Genomic DNA, 26,504 nt, shown 5'->3' with positions numbered 1-26,504 from the left:
TAGGAAATGACTTAAGAAGAAAAGCTTTCATTGTGAGCACATAAATCCTTCGGTAAACAGTGCTCCTTTGTTTGTGGTGCTTTAACACTCTTTCACATACAATTTAGAAATTAGACTCCTAAGGAGAATGCAAAGCTCTTATGGCTCTTACAGAGCACCTCCCTTTGGGGTGCACTGACAAATGGTCTCTGCCAGGTAAGGATTAAGACATAAGATTCCCTGAGACTTCTAATGTCAGAAAACCTGTGCTATCACAGCCCTAAAATTAAAGAAGATATAAATAAAAAAGGAAAGTACTTCATTTTTGCCTCTAGAAGAGCAGGCTATTTACAATTTGATGAAGTGGTCCTGCCACAATAAATACTACATGTTAGAAGTGAGAAACAACTGAAGTTTCAAAAATTGAAGCCTCCAAGTATAGCCCATAGAACTATGTAGGCTAACACGCTAACCCCTTTCTGTAAAGGATAATGACATTTATTCATTCCTTAAATCTTGTATTCATTTACTCAACAATTCATCAATTTATTGAGTACTACTAGATATGTGTCCAGTACTATTCCAGGAACTGGAATACATAAGTAAAAAATGCAGGCAAACTTTTGCCCTCATTGTAGCTTGTATACTCTTGGAGGGGAAGAAGAATAAAATAGCAGTATATAAATGTATCAACAACTAAGTGAACAGGATAATTTCACATAGTTTTAAGTCTTTGGAAGACTGTAAAAAAAGAGAAAGAAAAGAGAGAGTGAAAGGGTCTGGGAGTAGTTTCTGAGCAGGTAAAATCTGAGGCTGAAACATGAGTTCTCACAAGGAGCCTGACACAGGAAGATGGTGAGTGGAAGAAATTCAGGCAGAGGAAACAACAGCTAAACACTGTTTGAGAAAAACAAAACTCTGTATGGCTGGAGTATAGAGGGTAAAAGAATTAGACCGGGGAAGAGAAGTAAAATGCAAACGGTCAGAGACTTGAAGATCATAAGGAAATTAGATTTAAAATCCAGTGGGAAATAATTGTAGAATCACCAGCAGAAAAGGAGCATGATCTGATTTATACTTTAAAAGGGAGTAGTAGAATGTTCTCTAGAAGTGGGTAGAGAATGGAAAATGGGCTATGAACAAGTAAAAGAAACAAGGAGAGCCATTGAAAGGAACCTACGAGCTCAGCTGTGAACGAGGATGGCTCTAAGAGGATGGCAGCAGTGGCCCTAGTCAGAAGTGTGGGAATTCATGGCAGTGTGCACACAGACTGGGAGATAATGCAGAAAAGAAAAGAACTCAGTCAATTTAATGACCCCTTAGTTTTTGGTTTGAATAAGTGGGTCAGTGGTGGACTCACTGCCAGAGTTGGGAAAAAAACTAAAAAGAAACAGATTGTGTTGGAGATAGGAGTCCGGGATTTCCTTTGTCAATATTAACTTTGAGATGTCTAATAGACTTTCAACATATCTGTTAGCAATTTCAAGTAAGAAGATGGCTAAATCAGTCTCAAAAAAAGGTATAAATTAGAGACATAAATGTGAATGTCATAGATATAGAGCTGCTATTTAAAGCCACAGGACTAGATAATAATAGAAGGAGAGAGAGCAAAGATTCGAGCCAAGGAATACTCCAACACTTCGAGGTCCATCACAACAGGAGGGAGAGAACAAAGACCACTGAGAAAGAATATCAGTGAGAGAGAAGAAACACTAGAGAACTATGGTGTCATGAAAGGCAAGAGAAAAATAGTTCAAGGAGGAGGAGGTATTGCATTGACCAAAATATTTCACTTAGTTTTTTCCATAAAATAAAAGACATATTTTTCATTTTTGCCAATAGCTTTATTGGCATGATATTTTGAGTATGCAAGCTATTTCCTGCTATTGGCTTCTAGTGCATTGAGGCCATGAGTGCTGATAATCATTTTCCAATGCATAAGACTAGCCCAGAGCAAAGAATTACTTGGCCAAAATGGCATTAGTACCAAGAACCTTTGCAAACCACTTTTGACATGTTTGATCAGTCACAGCACCTTCTCCACACACTGTATAGATCTTTTTTTGCATTTCAGTTGCAATTTCCTCTTTCTTGAAATAATAAAGCTTAATATGCCAAAAATGTTACATATTTTCTTCCATTTTCAATATTAAAATAGCTGCACAAATATTCACCAATTTTGACTTTTTAAATACATGTAGATATGACAGCTGTCACAATACAATCTAACAAAACTGTTTCAAATGAAGTTAAAGACAACTAAGCACTACTAGAGCCATCTTACAGAAAATGAAACGAACTTTTTGGTCAGCTCAATACATAACTGTGTTGAACACTGAGAAGTCCAGAAAAATGAGGACAGAAGCAAGATGGTGGGCAGTGGTGACTTTGATAAGAGCTGTATCAGCAAGTCTGTAAGGATATGTGTTAGTGAAGGATGGCTGGGGTGTGGTGTGGTAACAGATCCTTAAATATCAGGAGCTTTGTAACCATGCAAACTGGGCTTCAGCCACTTGGTACTCTTCTATATGACCCAAGGATTTGTGTTGAAGGAAACAGGTTTTTATTAACAGGGTTCCAACCTTGCCAGGGCTGAGAATATCCTTACTCTGCTTTGAACCCTTCTCTCTCATGAGACCCAGAACTTCTCTTGCTCCTCAAAAGACTACAAGCCAAAACCATGCCCAGAAGTTCCCCATTTCCTTATATGTCCCTTAGGGTGGTCACACAAAAGAATCTCCATCCTCTCTGGCATTTACACTTGTGGGTTTCATAGTTGCCATCTTCTCACAGCAGCTCTCCCCTTTAGGGTCTGGGGTGCACTGCTATCAGTGTCCACGTAGCAGTCCAGAAACTGTGTGCCCTGCATAATGTCCCAGAGGCTAGAGCCCAGGGACCACATGTTCCAGTGTGAGACCTTGCCTCTAGGAGTGGGCTCCCATCCTCTGTGTGGTGTAAGCCCCTGGTGCTCCTGGCATCTGCTAGTCCCACGAGTGCTGCCATCCATGCAGGGAGCAGGGCCAGATGCCCAGAATATCCAAATGCCAAAAGCCCAGAGAAAGAGAGAGCACTTGCACCAACCTCCAAGGCAAGAGAGTGACTTTTCCATAACAAGTGCCTACACCACAAACATGAGTGAGAGTGAGAGAGAGATCCTTTCTGTCCTTTACTTTAAAAGGCCCTCCCAAAATCCCATGTGCATAGGAAGCTAGTGGAAGTTTCCAGCTTTTATGGTGCATCAGTGTCTGCCATTTTTGTCAGCTTCCCAGTGTCTTTGAGTCTTTTTCAGCTGCCATCTTTAGTCAGGGCAAAAGTTTCCAAGTCATGCACAGGAGCACACTGCATCCATTTGTCCAAGATGGGACATCTGGCCCCCTCAGCTCACACGGGTGCTGTATGAGCTTCTCCCCTCACAACCCACTCTCTAGGTCATGAGTGACTCTGCCAGTGCATGTTCTCAGTCACATTGTGTTTGCTTACAGTACCCTGGGGGCAGCAGCCTTCTTCAGCAGCCACTCCTTTTGGCAAGGCAAAGGCTGCATTAATCAGCCTTTGTTATGCAATACACCTTAACTGTGTATTCTGCATTGGCACCCTGTCCCACCTCCTTGCATTTTTGCTCTTTTTGGGGTGGTGTTCTGTTTTCAAGGAGTCTCCCCGTTTTCCAGAGACCTCTGCTCTGACCTACCCCATTACAGCTTAACCCAATAAAGGCTTATTTGTAAACATGCAATGTCTGGGGGTCAATCTCTGATTTAACTATTTTCCAGTTAGGCAGCCTTCATTCATCTTATATAATGCCATTTTAAACAAGTGACTTACAAGTTTGTCACAGCAGAGGAAGACAGTGAGAGATGGCATGGGGTATTTTTAAGGACCTGGCCTGGAAATTGTTAACATAACTTACATGTACATTAGCCAAAGTCTAATTATATAAGAAAGAAAATTGGGAACTATAGAAGAGAGCATGCGTATTTGGTGAGAACAGTATCTACCACAGGAGAAAAACCGCATTTACTGGACTGAAGGGAGGATGAGAGGTGACAAATTAGAAAGAATAAAGACAATGCAAATACCTTCCATCTCCTAAAAGCCTTCTTTGGTTCCATCTCTTCCTCAAGCCTACCAGCCCATTTCTCTGCTCACCCTTGTACAAAAGTCTCCGAGTTAGCAACCAACATCAGCCTTGATAAAAATGTTGCTGTGTCACATGCCAATAGCATAATGAAGAGACATTTTACCAAAGAGGTTATACAGATGGCAAATAAGCCCGTGGAAAGACGTTCAAACTGTTTTGATAAAGTATTGCTATACACTTATCAGAACAGCTAAAGTACAAAAAAAATGACAAGAGCAAGTGCTGGGAAGGATGTGGGGGTAATGCCGTACAAATACATTGTTACTAAAAATACAAAATGATATAACCACTCTAGAAAACCATTTGGCAGGTTCTTTTAAAAAACAAACAAATAAAAAAAAACATGCAACTGCCATATGATCCGGCAACTACACTCCTTGATGATTTATCCTGGAGAAATGAAGGCTTAAAATGAAGACAAAAAAACATGTGCATGAATGTTTATGGTGCTTTCATTCCTAATAGTCCAAAACTGAAAACAGACCCAAACCAGAAAGAACCCTAAGTAATGACGCATGGATGCCATAGAACTATTTTACATGCAACACCTGGATGAATCTCCAGGTAATTATGCTGAGTGGAAATTCCATACATACTCCACAATTCCATTTTTACGACACTGATGAAAATGCAGAATTAGAAAAATGGGAAAAAATTGTGGTTGTCAGGGGTTAAGAATGGGGGTGAGAACAGAAGGAAAGTGTGTCTGGCTATCAACAGGCAACATCTGTGGTGATGAAAACCAGATATAGGTTCTGTCTCACCTATATCATAAATACCCAGTTGTGCTATTACACCACAGTGTTGCACGGTGTTACCCTTGGAGGAAACTGGGTAAAGAGTACAGGAGATCTCTGAATTATTTTTTGTTATTTGAGGTAAATCAATGATTATTTCAAAATAAAAAGTTTATATGAAAAAATAAACATATGAGGGAACAGATGTCATTTTAATTTACTGCTCAGATACAGGATTTAAATTAAGAAGCCAGAATTACTCAGAATCCTGTTTAGGGCCAGCTGATTTCTTCTAATACTTTCTCCTTTAGAATAACTCATTAGGAGTAAGCCAGCATTCTCTTTCTTACCTTTGCTACCACACTGACAAAATTATTGGTGATGGTGAAAGGGTCTATGTGGTTTCAGAGTGAGGCTAAAATAACCTGTGCATGGCCTGCACGCTGATCACTATCATTCAGGACTCTGTTTCTTAGCTCCCTGGCCGCATGACGTATTGGTTTGAAGTACCATTCTGATCATCTTTCTTCCACCCCCTACGAATAGATGGTAATGTCACTCAGAGACAAGTCGTAAACCGTTGGCATGGCCTTCTTGTTGTCTATCTGCTCAATTGCTTGCAGTTATCTGTCTTTATTTCACCATATCAATAGCTTTCAAACTACCCTCTGTCTTGCATGGATCTTTTCTATTTGCTTTTCCACATGTTCAGCCTGATAGAGCTAAGTCATTGTAAACACAGCATCAGTGGCCAGTGATCCCACTTTCAAACATAAAACGGTCAACTGAGAAAGCCAAATACAACAGAAGAATTAAATCTAAGTTTACAAATTTGCTTGTGTATATAGGTGAAATGACTCTCTAAACTATGGCCTTTTCAAAGCACTCAAACCCATTTTAAAATATAGATATGAATGCAAATATTTATAGTGTTGTATATTGCCCATCCCTGTATGTCACTGTATAGAATCCCCTCTTCCCCGAAAGAAATCCTTACATGAAAAAACAACTGCACTGGGGTAGAAGCACATGGCATCAAGAATTGGAAAATATAATTAGTGTAAGTAAAAGAAATAAAAAATGTGGTCTCTAGCCTAACAATCTTAGAAGCTGGTTATTTTCTTAATAAGCTGGTTATTTTCTTAATTATTTTCAATGATAAATGACAGATATTATCATAGTTATATAACTTTACACATTTTCACAGAATCTTCACTGCATGGGTCTAATGTTACTCCAAGCACTGTGGATGACAGCAGTGGTACCAATGACAGGGACCTTGACTTTGAGCAGCTTGCAGTTTAGTTGAGAAAAATGTATTTCATCATGGGAAAATCTACAAGTAATAAATAATAATATAATAAAGAATTAACCCATACTTAACTAAACAAATTGTGTGAGAGACCATCAAACCAAAAAGATCAAAATATACTGGAAACAGTTTTAGCCAGGGGTGTGACTAGAGATGGGATGACAGCATGAGATGTGGGTGAGTAGAGGGAAATAGGGAAAACACTTAAGCAAGGTCAACAGCACAAAAAATGGATAAGGGTGACACAAATGGCAGACAGTGACACAAAAGTGTGAATGTCAAAGAGTCAATTTTCCTATCCAAATTTCCCAGTTTGATCCCTTCTTTAGGCAGCTTCTCAAGTATAGAGCTTTTTGAGCTCAAGACCTTCCTTTCTTCTTATCAAATCTTCACCTGTTCCTCCCACTGAGAGCCTTACTCTGTAACCCTAGCCCCTGTTTGGATCCCTTGTACCCACTCTTAAATATCTATTCATCATGTTGGCTGCCTAACTTCCTGGCTGGGTCACCAGTTCTACTTGCTAAGTACCTAATGAGAGGAATCTCTTGTCTAGGTGGTCATGACAACTAACATCGGCACCAGAATTCTCCTAAGGGTGTTCCCCATGTTAGGAGAGCTATTCCTAAGCAGCACTTTCTAGCACGTGCCCTCCAGGTTCCTGTTCTGCCGGTACCTTCTTCTGTGCATCCATTGCTCTAACTTAATGAACAAGTTTAGGACATTGAATCAAACAGATTTGTTTTGTCAAATCAAAATGACTGCTTTATTCATTATTTTGTTTCTTTGAAGTGGCCATCTATTCTTCTAAAGAATGTATCCATCCTGGATGGGTAGCTCAATTGATTAGAGCATTGTCCTGATACGCCAAGGTTGAAGGTTCAATTCCCAGTTAGGGCACATACAAGAATCAACCAAAAAAAAATGCATAAATAAGAGGAACAACAAATTTACTTCTCTCTCTCTTCTCTCTCTCCCTCTCCTCTCTCTAAAAATCATTAAATTTTAAAAAATCAAAAAGAATGTGCCCAGGAGACTCAAAAGGCAAATTATATTGAATGAAATCCTCCTTAAGAGAGTAATATTTGGAATTAATTAAGAATTACGAAGTTGGTCTTAGAGGAGAGTGATTTTAAGTCATACTAATGGAACAACAAGAACAAATACAGTTCAATACAAAAAGATAATAACATACACACTTCAACATGTGCTGTATATATTTGCCATCATCACAAACATTGTAACAGGACAAATACTAAGTAATGAACACATTTGATGATCCTGGCAATGTTGGTATACATAAGGTTTGATTACTTACTATACAAAAAAATTAAATAGACTTGGAAAGAGACAAGATAAATTTCCAATAAAGTAGAACCTCAGTTCTTGAATTTAATTTGTTCCAGAAAACTGTTCGAGAAGAGCATTGTTCAAAAATCAAATCTGCTGTTGCCTGACAGATGCATGACTGCTCATACAAGTATCAGCATGAAAGGGTTGTTGGGCAGAGGATTGAGACCTGCAGTTTTTTGTTAGACAACTAAGACTTTTTCTCTGTGAACAACTTGGTCAAAAAATGAATTATCCCAGAACCAAGACATTCAAGAACCAAGGTATGACTGTATTTAGGTATGAACGAAGATAAAAATCACTGTTTATATTATAGTAAAGAACTTGAAAAAACTACTAGCAATTTTTATTCCTATTTATGTAAGAATATTAATTAGTGACTATATTATAATTGCTATTTTAATTAAATCCTGATAACTATAGAAATGTAAAAATTTGATGAACCCCAAGTCCAACCTGTTACAATAGTTATCTAGCACATGACTGCCTTTCGTCCTGAACTCATTTCCTGTTTCATACACATTTAATTCTTTCAGAACGGTGCAGGTGAAATTCTTTCAGCTCTGCAGTTAGGAGGGGGACAGGTCAGGTTACTTCTTATGTCCCCCCAAGTCATCTTAGATTGCCAGTTAGTGATGTGGTGATGACTGAAGTGAATAGAAGCTAAACTATCTAAACAAACCACCTCTGCTAGGTATTTTCCACTTGCCCTTTGGGCTACACTCTCCACCCTTCCACATCACTGCGTGCCCTGAGTGTCTGCTCTCCATGTCTACATCCCAGACTCCTTTACACTCTCGCTTCTGGTTGGCAGAAGATGGGAAGGAGGGGAGAAAGTATGGTTGGTATTTATTTCCTGACTCACTTCCCCTGTCTGTGAAGTCAGCTTAGGCTTGTTGTCACAGTGGCTCCAGTGATGTGGCCCCTTCCTGACTGGGGCTTCTTTCCATGGATTCTTAAAGTAACCACCCTCTCTCCTCACCACTTGAGGCATGGGTTTGGCAGACATCCCACCCGTACTATTTCCAGGGTACCGAGCAAGCCTTGTGTTTTCCCTATAGCCTGTCCACGCTTTTGTAATAACACTTCATTAACATTGGCCTCAGCTTTCTCCCAATTCACTGTGCTATTATTTCCTGCTCAGACCTGACTGATACCCAAACAAAAATCAAATATGTTATTTTTCTGGCATCAGTTTAGGGAATTTGTGTGAAATTAATAAGAAAAGCTTTTTGAATCTTGCTAAGTTTCTAATATGCTGTTAGCTCTATATTTCTTGAACTAGCAGTGATCAGGAAACTTGTAAAGATGGAAATGTGGGATAGGGAAGTGAACAAATTTTAGTACTATCCCTCACTGGGGCTGATGACAGCTGTGGCAACACTAATGCTAACAGAGTCTATGGGCAATTCTTTGCTAGTAAATTTTCAGAAATTGTCTCAAGTATAACACATTTTGCATAAGTATTCAGCATATTTTATGAGGCCAAATAAAGTTTTTCAGGAAAGCCCATCATTGCATAAAAGCTTTAAGAAAACTCAACCCCTTAGACCTCTTGTTGATATTATTTCACTCTACTTAAAATTTCTTTTCTAGAATACATTGGTCTTCAAGACCAGCGTAACTGAATCTACCTTTCTAGGGAGGTGCCCTTGTCACTTCCTCTGCCTCCTAAATCCTAGTCGCTATTCAACATCCAGAACAAGTAACAGCTCCTCTATCAGATCTACCCAGATTCCTTCAGAAAAGGCTATTATTTTCTTTACATTTTCAAACTGCTGGGTGTATCTCTACATTGGCATCTCTCTCTAAATAAAAGTAGAACTCTTACTGTATTGTGAGTTTCTGCATGACAAAGATCTTATTTTTCTTTCCCTAAGGACAGCTCAGTGTATAATAGTATACAACAAACATTTAATAGAAAATAAATGAATGAATTTATTAACTATCAGAAAGTATTCCTTAATATAGATAGGTAAAATTTTCTGATCCAAAGTAATTAAACATATATCTATTAATTAACATATAGTGAGTGCTTGCTATAGTTGTCACTTCAAGTGAGCTGTGATATTTTACTTCTTTTATGTAAACACAAGCTTCAATTGTGTCTGTTTAAACATTATATTCATTATATGTTTTCCACTTAAATCCACTGAGACAGAAATTATAAAACAAATAAAAAGAGATAAAAACAGTTCAAATCTATATATAGCCATAAAATATTAGATGGTTGAAAAAGGACATTTGGAAAAGCTATTTGAATCTTTCTTATACACTACCTATTTTAACAGTGAATTTGTCCCTGAAATCTTTACAAAGCCTGGGAGGTAACACAATGAATAAGTAGGAACTCATTAGATGCTATTTCTTAGAGCTATAATACAATGGGACGTGATGACTAAGGGCACTACGGTAAAGCTGGCCCACAGTTTTGACAATGATTGCTGTAAACTTCATAGGTCTGTGGGCTGAACAAGGATGATTCTTCTCACTCTATGTAAATATAACTGCTTATTTTATTAGGTTCTTCAATTCTTACCATTATGTTGTTGCTAAGCAACCTCTAGTAGTACTATGGCATGCCCATTTAAAAAAATGGAGGAACCAAAATATGTTTGTTGATTTATTTATTTGAATGGAAAGTATCCAGGTCCAAAATAAAATCTTTTCAATGTGACAGCTGGCACTGACTAAGTAACAACTGGCAATTTCATTTAATCATGGTAACATTTTTTTTTCTGAAAAGGTACGTAGACCCCTAGATGCTTCCTTACCCCAAATAAATATCTGTTTAATCATCTTTGATGGAGATCGCTAATGAATATCTAAATATAGATTTTGCCCTTGGAGATACATGAGAAAAAAGTATACATGTAGTGAAGCTCAGGACCAGGACATTTGTAGGACAATATGAAGTATGAATTATTGCAACTGTATTACCCAGTGAGCAAACTAACCCATCAAGCTATATAAGTTGTCACAAAATGTACTGAGGCATTCCATTCTACTCAGGTGAGAAAGGATGAAGGGCAGAAAGAAGGAGTCTGAGTCATAAAATCCTTGCTGCCTCAGGGTAATAGTGACTTATTTCACTGTACTTATAGGTCACTAATGGTAATGGGTACAGAAGAAGTGGTGGCATCAAATTGTCCTTGGCCTTTGGACAAAAAGAATGAAATCACAGGTGATTACATTATGGCCCCCCCAAATACCTAAATAACTCTATTAGCATAAACACTGAAATAAAAACATGTAATTCATATTATTTTCAATGTTTTTTTCTAATGGAATCATTCTAGTGCATGCAGATAACCACATAGAGAAAATTAAAGTATGCTAGTGCACTATCGAAAATTAGAGGAGACTAATGTTGCTATTTTCACTTTTGACTGTTGGTAGTGAACAGAATATTATAAGAAATTATCTAATTTTTTTTCTTTTGCAGTTTCTCCTTTCCAGGTTAGATAGTTTGTCATGTGAAGCCAAGATATTGGAAAATAATTTCATCTCTTTCCTATACTCTGTATCTCAGAGCCACACACATACATTTTTCTAGTTCTTAATTTTTAAAGAAATTGAATTATTTAGTGATAGTGCTCATGGCTACCATTTATTGAGGGCTTGACATGTGATCAGAGTTGATAGTGTTCTAGATTACTCTGTGCTCATTTTGCCAATGGAGTAAAATACACTAAATAATACAGATTTTTTGTTTATGGAAAAGTTAACACAGAACTCACCAAAGAACAAGTTTTTTTTTTTCCTATGATAAACACCACAGGAAAGCAATACAATGCAATGAGGTAACTTTTTATTCCTAAAACATATATTATGATTCTGTTCATTCATCTGTTAGTCTGCTGACATACTTTTAAATGGTGTTTAATTCGGGCATCATGCTGCAGAGAATCCTCAGATATGTATATTATAAAGTAGTTACATGTTTCCTAATTATAACCTTTATGGCTAAGCTCTTTTAATCAAGCCTGTCATTATATTCTCAAGTTTGAATCATTAATTGTCATAAACATAGTAATAGATAGAATTCTTACTTATCAATTAAGGTTTTGAAAATTCATATAAAAACTCTGGGATAATTTATGGACACAGAATTAAGTAATAAATTTCAGTTTTGTACAAAAACGTTTGCTTATTTAAAGGTATACTTATGACTGACTTTGTGTCTAACAAGTAGTCTGTTTGACTTAGTAATAATCAAATTAATTAATTTGTTGATTAAATGTCAAACTCAATGTTTGATTATATAGTAACACAAATAAGCCATAATTAACCATTTTTAATTTATTTAAATTGATGTCTGATTATATTAGTTGACTACTTTGCTTAATATGTTAGTGAATTCCAGAAAAGTTATATTCAAATTAAATTTCAGTTGATTATGTTACCTTAAACATAATAAGAAAATAAGTTATTTGAAAGAGGACCATTGTTTTTTTATTCACCATTCTTATGTAATACAAGGTTAAAAAATCTCTTCATTTTTTTTTTCATTTTGTGATCTATTTCTTCTTGGGACTTTATTAAGTAAACCATATAATAAATTGAAATCCAAGCTTAGAAACAAATACATTCATAGTTGTTTTTTTCTTTAAATTAGATTCCTCTACCCAAAACATGATTCAGTTTTAGATAGACCTGTTTTCCCACATAGCTACAAATTGTGTTTACGATGTGCAGGCTGATGAGAGCTTCACGTGACTCAAGAGTGTCTTCTTTTGCATTCACAAGGCAGTAAACATTTTTACGGCATAAAACTGTTTAACTCAAATGAATGGCACCCACACAGGGGCTTCCTAAATTGCACTTACACATCTCATATTACAGTGCATTTACATAAGCCGGCCTCTCCTGGAAAGCTTGCCTCCCTTGAGAGGCTTACCTGAAATGCCTGTTCAACTAGAGCGTGAAGTGCTAGCCTAGTGAACAATCCAACAGCCTGAACATGTTCAGGTGCTAAGTTAAAACTAACACTTTCTTTTCATTTTTATAAGACGTATGAAGTAAAACCTGCTTATTAGCACCTATCTAGGTGTTATTTTAAACTATTAAACATAAAGCAATCCACATTTTGTGCTTTCGTCCACAAAGGAAGGAAAAAAAAACAGAAAAATGAGCTTACAACACATTTAGGATTTAAATTATGTTGAAATAAAGTTCTTTTATGTTGCCAAATTACTAATATTTAAATGTCTAAAATAAATATCATTGCACCTAAAAATCTGAAAATATATCTGTAATGTGATAATCAGTTAATCATAGCCCGGTGTTAACTCATCACATTTGAAAAGAGTTTAATTTACAAGTTCTTTAAATGAGCTATTTCTCTGCTTTATACAGGGTGGGACAAAAGTTGATTTACAGTTGTATGTGAAACAGTTTATTCTTGTATCATTTATTAATTCTTGTATTATTTTCCTTTTTTGAGTATAAAATTTTTATATGTAGGACTAGCCAGGGGGACACAGTTTAGATGATCCCAATTTTGTGGGCAACATCCAAAGCATCATAGGCTGGAGCCAGTTGAACGCATGCCTTATTGTCTCTGTCAGGCCTGATCAGGGTGTTGACCTTGGCCACATCAATGTCATAGGGATTCTTCACAGCCTGTTTGTTTTCTTTCCTTATCAAGTGGATAGGTAAAGGCCAGTGAAACATACGAATCATATTTGTGCTAGATTCTGTTATCAATTGTACATTACCATTACCTCCTTATAAGAACTCTGCAATCACAGTAAAAAAATGAAAGAAAGAAATTTCTGAGAATCCTTTTTTCTGTATACTGTGACTTGTAATTTTCCAATATAGACACTCATGAAATTTGGAAAGTGAGAGAGCAGGAGCCTCATTCCAATTGCAGTCTCTAATTGCAGATTGCAGCAACTGGAGAGAAATTCCTAGAGATTCTCCATAACTGCAGTGGCTTCTGGGTGAAGCGTGGAGCCACAGCTGTCAGTGATGGTTATTCAATCTTTATTCCTTCAGTTCTTCCAACAGGTATAAATTCCTAATTCTCTGTAGTAAAACCCTTAACAACAGGAGTGCCTAGAATGCACTCTGTTTTCATGACACAATCCTAAATGACAGCCCTATGGCTTTGTGATCAGAAGAAAAAAGTATATTCTTAACAACTGGTTCTAGTTTTACAGTCTTGAATAAGAATTTTGACCCAAGTAAATTCTCAATAGATGCTTAATGAATTATTTGGTTGGCACAAGTTGGGTCGGGGCAAATTAACTTTTAACTTGTAAAAAGTCTCTTAACACTTGGTCTCTTAACACATTCTGGAAGAGTTCTGACATTAGATTAGAGATGCTGGAAAAGACTTTACATTTATTTGATAGTATTTAAAAACATTGAAAATATAATAATAAGTAGTTACTATCCTCAAAGAGCTCACTGTCTAGTGAAACTGACAGGCACAGAAGCAGATAATATACTGGAGTGAGATTAGAGCTATATAAGAGGTGCAGAATTGTGATAGAAGCATTAGAATCGAGGCATCCTGTAGCAGAGACAGAAGATGCCATTTAATGGGAAAGACAGGAGGCAGCAGAACTAAGAAGTTATCAAGAACAACTTCAGTCCACTTCACTTTCATCCATGGTTAACCATACCTTGATTTTTGAAATGACAATGAAAGTCTTAACCCAAATAAAAAGCTCTCTAGTTGTATTACTTTTTATCATAACCCAAAAGGTTACCACAACAAGTAAATCAATGCCTACATTTCTGAACTGTGTTTTCATTGTGTTTTCTCTCTATATCATGCTCCTTTCCTAACAGAGAAAAAGGCATATTTCTCATAATGACTAGGTGTCTTTAAAATGAGATGGTGGCTCACTGCAGATGACAGCATTTCTTCATGCTTTCATTTATACAGCAAGTGGCATTTTCATATATCATCTCAAAAAATGTTAATTCAACATGAACATGGGCAAAGAAAGAGTATGTAAAAATAACAAACCAACTTCCAGTTTTCAGTTCTATATGTAAGGAGCTTGAAGGTCACCACTTGGCTCTACAAGTAAAAGCTGGACAGGCTGAAACATCAATCAACAACTCTTCCAAGATCAACAAGCAAGGTGAGGATACAGGACAAATCACTGACCCCAAGCTGGGAGAATCTAACAAATATAAACAGGGTATCATAGCTTACCGGAGCAGAGACTCAGGACCAGAACCTCAGGAACAAGGCTGGGTAGGTAAGGCCAGTCTGTAATCAAGGAATTGCTGGGGTTTTGGTGTGGACAACTCTGAGAGTTAAAAACTGCAGGGGGACCCAGTCACAGGAAAACTCCCACAGTTTTATGAGACTTACTATCTCCAGGAGCTTGACCAGGTTCTCACAGTAAATATCAGAGAAAAATCACTCAGGCTTCCTGTAGGGAGAGGAGAAAAGTAACCATTCTGACTACTTGGTTCTTCTTAACAAGAGCTGACCTCTGGAGAAACTAGTTAATCAAGCCTCACCAGCTGGGTGTTATCAGAGCTTAACCGACCTGGGGAAAGAGAAATGTCCAACTTCAGCCCACTCTAGCCTTCTTTGTAGGAAAAGGGAAATACTCAACTCCTGCCCACTCTAGCTATTCTCTCCCACCTAAAGACAGAGGGGAAACAAACAAACAAAACTAGAAACAGATGTGAAGTTCACAGACCAGAGGTACAGGCTTCCTAAAAACCAAGGCACAATTATAAAACTAAAGAACCCTTCCTTACCCTGCACACCTTACTACCACATTAGTTAAAGGCCTATTCACAGCACTTCCCTTTAGCCAGTACATCATTTCTGGCTATCAGGAAAATAGTATAAGGAATTCCCAAGGGCGGGGGAGAAACGTGTAACAGAAACGAAGAATAATTTGATGGGCTAATATATGTGGCAAACACACATAAATAAAAGACTGAAAAAATAAATAAACAGAATATCCAAAAACTGTGGGACAACTACAAAAGGTATAACATTTGTATAATGGGACCAGAAAAAGTTGAAAGAGAGAAAGCAACAGAAGAGGTACTATGAAAAATAATGACTGAGTTTCTACAAATCAGTGTCAGATACCAAACCACAGATCGAGGAGACTCAGTGAACACCTAGCAGGATGAATGCCACAAGAATCTATACCTCAGCAGTATTGTTTTTAAACAACAGAAAATTAAAGACGTAGAAAACATTCTTAAAAGAAGCCATGTCACATAATGGACCTGTGGGGGGTCAAGATACTGGTTACTGAAAGTCCCCTCCCCCAGTGTCTTTCTATACTATGGTTCTTTGCCTGCCATCCTTTGGAATTGTGGCTTTCAAAGGAAAGGAATTATTTATTCAAAAGTTATACAGATTTAGCCCTGGCTGGCAAAGATCAGTGGATTGAGTGCGGGCTGTGAACCAAAGTGTCACAGGCTCGATTCCCAGCCAGGGTACATGCCTGTGCTGCAGGCCATGACCCCCAGCAACCACACATTGATGTTTCTCTCTCTCTATCTCCCTCCCTTCCCTCTCTAAAAATAAATAAATAAAATCTTTAAGGAATAAAAAAGTTATACAGATTTAAAGTAATGGCAGAATGTTGCTGTTAAAATCCCAAAGTCCCTTAAAACACCCACAAATACAGAGTCCTTCCTTCCCTACTTTGCCCAGTCAGGACCAGTCTCAGAACATGTCAATCAGAAGGACCATCCTCCAAAAGAAAAAGAACAGAAGTCCACAGCTCACTTTTCCTGGTTCCTTTCAGTCATCCATGCTTGGCTGGGCAGGATTCCCATTCCCAGCACCATCAGCTGTGTCGCTGCTGTGATATCCACTTCTTAATCCAAAACCACATGGAACCTTCTCATGGCCCACCAGCAAGAGTCCTTTCACCTCTTTTCCTTTCTTCATGGTCTCACATTGCCCTCCTCATCCCTCATGGTGGCCTGCCTTTAGTTTTAAATCCCAGCCTGGAACATCCTCTATAACCCCATTTCTGACTCCTCCCACAGCTGGCTACACCTGTTAGACCTCCTGCAGTTTTAAGCCTTTCTAGGCTGCCATACTAAGTCTGGGCAGGTGTGGACCCATGGCATGGAGTGAGCCATCTGCAAGCTCTCACGCAGGTGTTCTGACCAGGGGGAGTTGCCTCCCATTTATGTCATGGGTCAAAGTTACTCATACCTTCTGGCGTCATTCTGGCTGGAAGACTAATCTGCTGTTATTGATATATATAATAACCATTTTGGCATGCCAGATATGAAGCTGGCCTGCAAAACATCTCTCAATGGCCCTATTCCACATGTCCCTTCCCCCAGCCAGGCCTATTATCCTATATTCTGGAACAACCCAAGTTCTGTACCCTATTACAGCCAGAGGAAAAACAATCTTACCTGTAGAGAACAAAGATAAGAATGATATTTGACTTCTCAGAAAAATGAGACCAAAAAGAGAGGATAGTGAAATATTTAAAGTATTGAAAAGAAAAAAAAACACCAACCTAGAATTCTAAGTTCTATCAAATTATCATTTGAAAGGGAAAAAGTATAGATTGAATTTCTCAAACCAAAACTGAATTTGGAACATGCCTTGTAAGAAATGTTAAAAGAAGTTCTTTAAAGGAAAGAAAAATAATATATGTCAGAAAATCAGGTCTATATGAGGAAAAAAAGCATCAAAAAGGGTATAAGTAACTAGGGGATTTTAACACCCCACTGTCAAAATGGGGTGTTAATGGATATATCTTTCAAACAAAATATCAACAAGGATATTGTGGCATTGAACAATGCCCTAGATCAAATGGACTTAACAGATACATATAGAACCTTTCATCCCAAAGAAGCAAAGTACACATTCTTTTCAAACACACATGGACATTTTCAAAGATAGACCTAATAATAGGACACAAAACCAACCTCAACAAATTCAAGAAAATTTAAATAATATCAAGCATTTTCTCTAACCACAAGGGACTGAAACTAGAAACCAACCTCAAGGAAAAAACTCAAAAACACTCAAATTCATGGACATTGAATAGCATGCTATTATACAATGAATGGGTTAGAATGAGATCAAGAAAGAAATCAAAACATTTTCTGAAAACAGATGAAAATGAACACACAATAGTCCAAAACTTATGGGACACAGAAAAGGCAGTTCTGAGAGGGAAGTTCATAGCAATAGAGGCCTACCTATAAAAGAAACATTTCAAATACACAGCCTAACCCTACACCTACAAGAACTGGAAGAACAACAACAAACAAAGCCCAAAGTGAGTAGAGGAAAGCAATAACCAAGATCAGAGCAGAATTAAATGACATTAGAGACTAAAAGCACAATTCTAAGGATCAATAAATCCAGGAGCTGGTTCTTTGAAAAAATAAATAAAATTGACAAGCCTTTAAGCAGATTCATCAAGAAAACAAGAGAGAGAACCCAAATAAACATAATCAGAAACAAAAGAGAGAGATTACGACTGATTCCCAGAGATACACAGGATTGCAAGAAGGTACTACAAACAACTATATGCCAAGAAATTTGTAAACCAGGGTGAAATGGACAAATTTCTAGAAAAATGTAATCTCCCAAAAATGAATGAAGAAGAAGCAGAAATCCTGAACAGACCAATATAACAGCTGGAAAAATTGAAGCAGTAATCAAAAAACTCCCAGTGCACAAGAGCCCTGGACCAAATGGTTTCACAGGAGAGTTTTGCAAACATTTAAGGAAGAGCTAACCTCTCTTTCTCAGACTATTCTGAAAAATCCAAGAAGAGGGAAGACTCCCAAACTCTTTTTACAAAGCCAGTATAATTCTAATTCCAAAACCAGATAAAGACATAAGAAAGAAAGAAAACCACAGGCCAGTATCACTGTCTAGATGCTAAAAACCTCAGCAAAATACTGGACAAACCACATCCAGCAATACATTAAGAAGATCATACAACATGACCAAGTGGCATTCATCCCAGGGATGCAAGGGTGGTACAATATTAGCAAATCAATAAATGTAACACATCACGTGAATAAAAGGATAGACAAAAATCACATGATCATATCAACAGATGCAGAAAAGCATTTAATAAGGTACAGCACCCATTTATGATAAAAATACTCAGCAGAGTGGGGATAGAGGGAGCATTCCTCAACATGATAAAGGCCATATATGAGAAACCTATAGTCAACATCATATGCGATGGGTAAAACCTAAAAGCTTTTCCACTAAGATAAAAACAAACAAAACAAGGATGTCTTTCTCACCACTTCTATTCAATACAGTATTGGAAGATCTAGCAAGAGCAATCAGACAAGAAAAAGAAATAAAATTCATCCAAGTTGAAAAGGAGGAAGTAAAACTGTCACTGTTTGCAGATGATATGATAGTGTAGATTTCACCAAAAAACTACTCGACCTAATAAGCAAATTTGGCAAAACAGCAGGGTTCAAAGTCAATACTCAGAAATAAAGGGCCTTTTTTGTAAACCAACAATGAAAGATCAGAATCAGGAAAAAAAATCCCATTTGCCATAGCAAGAAGAAAACTAAAGTGCCTAGGAATAAACCTATCCAAGGAGGTAAAAGACCTGTGCTAGAAAACTACACAACACTGAAGAAAGAAATTAAGGAAGCCACAAACAAATGGAAGCATATATTATGTTCAAAGATTGGAAGAATCAACATCATCAAAATGTCCATATTACCCAAAACAATTTCCAGATTCAATGTAATCCTTATTAAAATAACAATGACATATTTCACAGATATAGAACAAACATTTCAAAAATCTAATGGAACTGTAAGTGACCCTGAATAGTCATAGCAATTTTGAAAAAGAAGAACAAAGTAGGAGGGATCACAATACCTGATATCAAATTATATTACAAGGTCACTGTGATCGAAACAGTCTGGTACTGGCATAAGAACAGACACATAGACCAATGGAACATAATGGAGAACCCAGAAATAAACCCATATCTCCACGGTCAATTAATATTTGACAAAGGGAGCAGAAGCATAAAATGGAGTAAAAATAGCCTCTTGAACAAATGGTGTTGGGAGATCAGGATAGCTACTTGCAAAAAAATGAAACTGGACCACCAACTTACACCATTCATAAAAATAAACTCCAGATGGATAAAAGACTTAAATATAAGTTATGACACCATTAAAGTCTGGATAGAAGGCTTAAATATAAGTCGTGACACCATAAAAGTCCTAGAGGAGAACATACGGAGGAAAATCTCAGATATTTCATGCACCAATATTTTCATGGATATGTCCCCTAGAGCAAGGAGTATGAAAGGATAAACAAATGAGTCTTCATCAAAATAAAAAGCATCTGTACAGCTAAGGAAAACATCAGAAAAATGAAAAGGGAACCAACTGTAAGAGAAAATATATTTACAAATGATACATCAGACAAGGGTTTGATCTCCAAAATATATAAAGAACTCACACAACTCCATTCCAGAAAGACAAACAACCCAATTAAAAAATGGGCAAGGACTTGAACAGATACTTCTCCAAGAAGGACATACAGAGGGCCTATGGGCATGTGAAAAGATGTTTAACACCACTAGCCATCGGAGAGATGTAAATTAAAACCACAATGAGATACCACTTTACACCAGTCAGAATGGCCATCATAAACAAATCAACAAATAACAAGTGCTGGAGAATTTATGGAGAAAAGAGAAGCCTATTACACTGTTGGTGGGAATATACACTCCTGCAGCCACTGTAGAAAACAGTATGGAATTTCCTTAGAAAACTAATAATGGAACTGTCTTTTGACCCAGCAATACCACTGCTGGGATTCTACGCTAAGGATCCTAAAACACCAAATCAAAAGAATCTATGCACCCCCAAGTTCATAGCAGCACAATTTCCAATAGCCAAGTGCTGGAAGCACACTAACTTCCCTTCAGTACATTAGTGGATCAACAAACTGTGGTACATTTACACAATGGAACACTACACAGCAGAAAGAAAGAAGGAGCTCCTATTCTTCACAACAGCATGGATGAAACTGGAAAGCATTATGCTAAGTGAAAAAAGCCAAGTGTTGAAAGAGAAATATCATATGATCTCACCTATAAGTGCAATCTAAATAACAAAACAAACAAGCAAGCAAAAGACAACCAGAGACATTGAAATAAAGAACAAACAGACAGTAACAAGTGAGGATGGGGGAGAGAGATAATAGGGGAGGGACCATCAAAGAATGTGTATTAAGGACACATGAACAAAGCCAAAGGAGGTAGGTTCGAGGGTAGAAGTCTGGGATGGGTGGGGCCATGGTAGAATGAAAATGAAAACAACTGTACTTGAAAAAGAATAAAAAAAAAGAATAAAAAGGAGAAAAAGGTATAAGTAAAGGTAAAATAAGTCCATGAGTTCATAATCAAGTGCCTACCCACAGATTGTTTTAGAAATAGAGGACTCAACTCTTTTTAACTCTTCCTCTGGGTGTGCCTTCAAAACCCAAAAACAAAAACTTTAAAAGTAAAAAGTTCAAGCAGTCATCAGACTTTTGTTGTTTTATTTTTTCTTTATTATTTTTGTCTATTTGAGGTTAAAACTGATCTGAGTATAAATAAAATTACTTGGCATTCTTTTTTTATATAAAGATTTTATTTCTTTATTTTTAGAGAGGGAAGGGAGGGGAGAGAGAGAGAGAGAGAGAAACATCAATGTGCGGTTTCTGGGGGTCATGGCCTGCAACCCAGGAATGTACCCTGACTGGGAATCGAACCTGCGACACTTTGGTTCACAGCCCACGCTCAATCCACTGAGCTACACCACCCAGGGTCTAAATTATTTGGCATTCTTTACCCACATTCTTTCTCTTCCATTCTTCTCTTCTCTACCACCCTCCTTCCTCTCTCCCTTTAGCCTTCTCCTCTTTGCCTTCTTTCCCCTCTGATGTCTTCCTTTCTCCCTCCTTCTCCCTTCCCCCATCTCTCCATTATTGGCTTGTAAATATCTAGTTGAATTTCTAATAGCAAACTTAAGTGAGTTGCTAACAGACATTAAGTAGTGAAAATTGACTAGGCAGGTATGCATATTTAAATTTGTCCAGTTTACAAACATCTGAAGTCATTTCCAGGTTTTTGAATCATCTCATTCAAGTGATTCTTAGTCTTTCACACTGATCTGCATTCATTTTAGGTCACTCTTTACTACATTTCACTTACTGTGAATATTTTTATCCTGTAAGGTTTCTTCAGCCCTATGAAGTAAGGCCCTTCAGCCTTACTTCAGCCCTGTGAAATTTCACAGCCCTATGTTTTACACTAAATACAGATTTTTACAACTTTTTTGAAATTCTTCACTTAAGCAAATATACTTATTTTAACAGTTATTATGACCTTATAATAATTTTAAAAATCATAATGAACTCTGTTACCACACACCACTTGACTAGTTTAATGGTTTCATGACATAAATTTAAAATGTTGGAATAAGAAAATTGCATGTGTAACTATAAGGAAAGAAAGACAATTCAGAGTGTCATAATCACTTGTGATTTCAGGGGCACTACAACTGAGCTATACAATGAAATTAAATGGGGAGTGATTTGAAGGGATGTTACTTGTTAGGCAATGATGAATTCTGCATAGTTCTACAAGAATCTGCGGATTGTATGCAATAAATGCCGAAGTGATAAAGGTGCAGGGAGGGGAAGAGGCATGGCACCAGTAATATAAAAACTGTGCTAGGTATTCTTTGATTCTCTCCAGCTTTGGGCTATAGCAAATCTGTGTTCAATGTTTCCCAAGATCATTGAACACAGGGCTAGTTCCCTACAAAGATATCCTTAACAAAACATGATCATAATACCCTCAAAATTTTATACTCTTACCTGTTGATCTTGACTGGGAAAATAGAGAAAAGGCTGAAAAATAATAAGAATAATGCTTTCGAGTGATATGAAAAGAAGGAATGATGGCTGGGTGTATTTGTGTGTATATTTGAAAGAGCTTTTCATAAGTGTATACCACTTGCTCACTCTGGTGATTATGCAGGGCAAATTCCAAGAAACTCCCATGTGTGATAGAGAATTAAAGAGCTACAGAACCACTCATTAACTCAATGTTAAAAAGGTAAATTTGACTAATATTTGTTATTTTATTGATTGATTTGGCATATAAAATCTAGACATGGCCGAATATATTGATATGGTCTATTCAGAAAAGGAATCTGTGAGAATCAATACAACTCCTATTCATCACCAAGACAGGTTACTATGGCTGTATTTATAGAGCCAGTGATAAATGAGACAGAATAAAAGGCTTCAGTGACAAGTATTCATGCAGAATTCTTATCTTTACCCAGCATAGATCCAGATTGTGGCTACCTTGCACTCATCAACTGGCCTTGTCATTTGATCTGTCATTTTACATTTAATTTTTCTTTAGTTCCATGTAAGGATATATTTAAGTATACAGTCCTATTTCTAGTTATTCTCCCCAGGTTTGCTTTCTTAATCTGGATTATTTATTCATAGCTGCAGTATGTAGTGGGTGACATTTTGGAATTGGATCCTGATGGGGTCAAAAACTCCTTCCATGGCAAAGCTTACTATTTCCTTGGTGCCTAAGTATTTGCATAGAACTTTTCAAACCCATTTCATTAAAAAATAAAACACCTCTAGCTTTTGCATGTTTCCCATTGCAAATAGGGTGAGATAAGCAACCACTGGCTTTCAGATTCTCCATGCATCTGACTTGATCCATAGCTATCATCCTTACATCACTTGTAAGATTGCCTTCAGGATTTTTGAAGAAATAATACTCCTTTCTTATAGTCCAAAACAATTTAATTATTAAGTTGTTCAAGATATATTGTCCCATTAGTCAGTAATAATTCACCTAAACAACAGTTGACATAGTAACCTCTAAAATTAATTCAGCCATGAATATAGGTAAATTCCATGTATATAAGCAAAACAGTTTGGTGTGAATAAAGTTGCAATGGCAGTGTTATTAATGGCTGTACATATTCTTGGCCAAGGTGAAGTTATCTTCTTCACATGTATGTAAATGACTGAATGAATGTCTTTAAATAATACTATTAATTTTATTTAAATAAAAGGGGCTGACTCTAGCAAAAACCTCTATACGAAATGCATCTCTGCAACAGGCAGCTATTTAAGGCCTAATCCAAGGATTTCTAGAAACAGAGCATCTCCACATACTTGAAAGCACACAGCATTCCTTGCTTCCAACTCTAACAGTCTCAGCAGAATCTCTTTTCAGACTTACTCTACTTTACCTCACCTTCTCTCTCTTTTCTTTTAACTCTGACTCTTCTCCTATCTCTGCCTCTATCACCATACTCAACAGTGGTTTTTCATGAACAAGCTTCCAAGATACATAATGTAGGACTCATAGTGGGCATTATTCTATTAGATTTCTATTTTCAGTGGTAACCATTCTTTTACATTTATTGTAATTAATATATTTACTTTCCTGCTGAAAAATGTGAGATCTAAGAACAACTTAACTCCATTTATCTCCCTTGTAACTTCTATGCATTATTATAAGTTGTTTACATTTTTTTAAATTTTTCAATTACAGTTGGCATACATTATTATATTAGTTTCAGGTGCATCCTCAGTGATTAGACATTATATAACTTAAGTAGCCATCCCAATAAATCTTACACCCATCTGACACCATACTTAGTTGTTACAATATTATTGACTATAGTCCCTATGCTGTACTTGACATCCCCATGACTATTCTGTAATAACCAATTTGTGCTTCTTATTGTCTTCACTTTTTTTCACATATCCATCCCCCCATGCCTCTTCCCATCTGGCAACTGTAAAAATGTCCTCTGTATCTATGAGTCTGTTTCTGTTCTGCTTATTCATTTTGTTTAATAGATTCAGTTGTTAATAAATATGTATTTCTTGCTATTTTGTTGCTAATATTCTTCTCCTTTTCCTTCTCCTTCTTCTTCTTCCTTTTCCTTCTCCTTCTTAAAGAAGACCCTTTAATATCTCATATAATACTGGCTTGGTGCTTTTAGAGTACACTGGGTCTATGTATATGCTTTCTATATTGTTTCTATGCTTGGTGGCAAAATTGCTAATCATGTACACAAGATCACAACCCTGTATCATTACACAGGGTTGGCAAAAATAGGTTTACAGTTGATCATATGGAAAAAGACATGCAGGTTTTAATTATTATAACAGTTTTATTAACTCAAAGGAATGTCATTCACAATTGTAAGCCTACTTTTGCCTAACCCTGTAGACAGAGATTCTTCATATTTGTGCCAGTTATAAGAAATAAGTAACAATTTTTTTCTCAGTGGGAAGTGAGTTTAACTCATTTTAAGGTCATAAAACGTTATCTGAGAACTATATAATAAAAGAGAGGCCAGTGATTAACTCTTGCAATAATCTTCTTTGCCTCTGGCAGTATGTAAAAAGTAAAATGAGAATAGATTCCTCAACTGTAGGATGTATTTAGAAAGAAGGAAATGGTATAAAACACAGTAAGAAAAACAAAATGCTCTTCTCTTTAATAATTATTTCTTACTGAAAAGAGGCAAGAAGCACCATATCCTTCCATGTATAATGAGCACTTTTTTGCCCAAATTTTTGAGAGAAAAATAAGGGTGCTCATTATCCAAGGGTAGTACCTGAAATACCTCATATCTGTTATTGTGTTTTGTAATTATTTGTTACTTGAAATTTCTTGTACCATAACATGTTCAAAAATAAATGCTAAAATTTCTTTATAATACAAAAAACAAGTATATAAATATAAATGAACAAAAATTGAATTAAAAATTAAAATGAAAGATTTTTTCTGAAAATTTGGACCAAAAACATCGGTGTGCATTATCCATGGCAAAATATAATAAGGAGTCATGGTAATAGCCACTTCCTCTCATTTGGGGATCAAAACTGTGTAGCCTCCATCCAAAGATTTATGAGGCCAAACCTTCCCATGGAAAGTAATTAAAAGTGAGGAAGTGAGGCAGAATTTTAACAGGGTGGAAAACACTCTGAGAAGGAAAGGGAAGGCTGAGTTTTCTGTATTACTCACCTGGGAAGACTAGCCCCTGCCCTGGGGTTTCCTACCTCACCCAAAGTTCCCAAGACATGCTCTAAAAGAACATAGTTTGAATTGATAGTGTAGGGATCTCCTTTCTATTGTACTTTTTTTATTTCATAAAACCACACATTAGGATTTTTTTTAAAGTTAGGATTTGATTTAATATTGAGGTGGAAGAAAATATTGGAAATGGAGCAACACCCATTGGATTTCTATCTTACATTGATTTCAGACTGGGTCAATATGACTCTTAAAAATTACATGTGTTGACCTGACTGGAAGGTTCAGTTGGTTGGAGCATTGTTCCATACACCAAAAGGTTGTGGATTTGATCCTTGGTCAGGGAGCTTATGGGAGGCAACTGATCAATGTTTCTCTCTCTCTCTCCCCACCTCCTTCTCCTCTTCTCTCTCTAAAAATCAATAAACATATCTTTGGGTGAAGAATAAAAAATTACCTATGTTACATATAAATTGTGTTCACAATATTATTTTTATTATCGCACCCTTAACTTCTGGCCTTGATCTAAAATTTAAACAATTTGTAACTAAATATAAAGATACAGTGCCACTAAGCTCAATCTGTTGCAGGAAGCTTGGAGCCAGTGAGCATCTAAGAGTATTTAACAATAAGAGCTTTTCTATACCTTAGAAAAGAATCAAGAATTTAATCAGAATTTTCTACTGTTCTTTCATTTCTGTTTGTAAACATAGAAATAAGAGAAGATAAGTACAAATGTCAAACAAATAAACTGTGTCTTGTACTCTTTACCTGTAAGGAAATTTGCTTTTAGAGCTACATTGTTTGTAAATTTCATAGTTATATTTAAATGATTGAGTTTACCTTAACCTATTTGAGATGACTTTTGAGAAAGGTGCTCTGTCTGCTATACTAACAGTTTACTCTCCATATGTATTATCCATTGGCTG

This window comes from Phyllostomus discolor, chromosome 10 (genome assembly GCF_004126475.2).
Source record: "Phyllostomus discolor isolate MPI-MPIP mPhyDis1 chromosome 10, mPhyDis1.pri.v3, whole genome shotgun sequence".
Classification (NCBI taxonomy): Eukaryota; Metazoa; Chordata; class Mammalia; order Chiroptera; family Phyllostomidae; genus Phyllostomus; species Phyllostomus discolor.
This window is presented reverse-complemented; position numbering follows the sequence as displayed.